Below are 2,432 nucleotides of genomic sequence, written 5' to 3' on the forward strand. Positions count from 1 at the left end.
GTGGGCTAATGATTTATTATTATTATTATTATTATTATTATTTATTGCTAGTTCTTGTTCTTATACCTGGCTATTAGGAATCTAAATTGGATAAGATTTCCTAACTGCAGTGACTGTGTTATTTGTTTGACATCAGACTGCTTCCCGGAAATAATTCCATTCCACTTTGCTTCAGGTCTGCTCAGTGTTTACACATCCATTATTTCAAAAATGCCCTCTTAGCTCGTGGGGCAGATACAATTTTACAGATAAATAAACCTAGACTGAGAGGAGTTAAATGGCATATGTAAGGTCGCAGAGCTAGTCACAGCTTGCTCTTAAAAAGACTAAGAATTTTCAAAATGTTTTGTTCACATATTGTCATATATTTAAAAAATCAGACCAGATTTAAACTCCAGATGGTATCTTTGTTCATGCTAATATATAAAACAACTACATTTCACATGTTTTACTTAAGTCACATATTTTCTCCAATTCCCCTTTGCTCGTCTCCTTTGTACATAATGTCACAGACTTGGGGCAAAAGTGAGAAGAGTCTTTTGTGGGTGTGGGTGTGAGTGTTGATGTATTTCCGTAGTAGTACACTGACTCTTTGGTAGTGGTCATCAGCAAAGGTCTGGTCTGGGGATGTCCTTCTTCTTATTTCTCCAGTGTCAGTGAAAATGACATTTTTTTTTTTTTTACAGAAAACTAGACAGACTACATAGACAGGTGGGCATTGTATTTGGTTGCAACCCAGTGGAGTCAGTTGGTTATTTAGTTTCCTGGTGGATGATACCATGGGACCTCTGCGGAAACATTCTGCATCCTGGGACCACATTTTGGTCCCATCATTTAAAAAGCAATCAAAACTAAATAGGAATGAAATACCCAAGAAACTCTGGGAATAGAACAAACTGGGTTCACATGATTCAGTCATTTTTTAAAATCAAATCCAGGTGCTGAAGCAAATAAAGGTCATTATTTAAGTGTAGACACATTTGAGCAGTTTGCACAATTGTTTTCTGCAACCTCCAGCCCTTGTGTCATTGATAGCAGAAGAGCTCTGCCTCCTCCCAAGCCCACTTCTTGCCAGTAAGATAGACCCTCAATTATGGAACAAGATTTGGTCACAATGCTGCAGAACTTGTACTATGGGGGTATTTTTTACTCAATAAGACTGTAATATCTTTCTTTCCTTATTTTTAAACAAACCTCCATCTCATTCTGTTCTGCATATCCTAAGTGACATATCTGAATGCATGGATAATAAATTGCCAAGACTGATTTTTCTTGGGGAAAATACAGACAGTTTTAACATATTATGTGTGTGTATATACACACATATACATATATATGTATACATACATTTTCTCACCACATACATATATGGACATGTATACACACATTATAATATCATATATGTACGTATACTCACCACACATATATTTCTAAATTCATTGTTTATTTGGAAAGAGACAAAGAAAGGTGGGGGCATGAGTAAAAAAGAGCAGAGGGTCTTTAACAAATCCAAACAAGTACCATTTCAGATGAAAATGAGCTTCCGGGTTTCCATATTTCCCACTGTGTGGTCAGGTCTTACAGGAGATAGCTGCTTCCTGTGTGAGCAAAAGCTCACAGGCTGAGTCCCCATTTCTGGATGTTTCTGTGAATGACTGTTGATAGAGCTCTCATTTTCACTTACCCGGGATTAAATTCCTTTTTGTTTGGTGGCTGTGTCCTGATTCTTTTCAGTGAAAGAACATCCTTCTTTTTTCTGATTTTAAATATTTTAAAATAATGTTTTGTTAGTGCATTCCAGTGCACATACCATCAGGGTTCGTTTTGACATAATTGCACATGCATGGAATACAGTTTGTTCCGTTTCTGTCTCCCATCCTTCCTCTTTCCCTCCCTTTCTTTCTCCCCCTGTTCCTCTTCCTGTACTCTACCAGTCTGTCTTTTATTCATTTATTTTTTTAATTTTTTTTGGGTTGACCTGATTCATTTTATTATTTTATTTTTATTATTGGTTGTTCAAAACATTACATAGTTCTTGATATATCATATTTCACACTTTGATTCAAGTGGGTTATGAGCTCCCATTTTTACCCCATATACAGATTGCAGAATCACATCAGTTACACATCCATTGATTTACATATTGCCATACTAGTGTCTGTTGTGTTCTGCTGCCTTTCCTATCCTCTACTATCCCCCCTCCCCTCCCCTCCCCTCCCCTCTTCTCTCTCTACCCCCTCTACTGTCATTCATTTCTCCCCCTTGTATTATTTTTCCCTTTCCCCTCACTTCCTCTTGTATGTAATTTTGTATAACCCTGAGGGTCTCCTTCCATTTCCATGCAATTTCCCTTCTCTCTCCCTTTCCCTCCCACCTCTCATCCCTGTTTAATGTTAATCTTCTTCTCATGCTCTTCGTCCCTACTCTGTTCT

Source organism: Marmota monax, unplaced genomic scaffold, assembly GCF_021218885.2.
Source record: "Marmota monax isolate L192 unplaced genomic scaffold, Marmota_monax_Labrador192_F-V1.1 WCK01_AAM20220418_F8-fsc01929, whole genome shotgun sequence".
NCBI classification, from domain to species: domain Eukaryota; kingdom Metazoa; phylum Chordata; class Mammalia; order Rodentia; family Sciuridae; genus Marmota; species Marmota monax.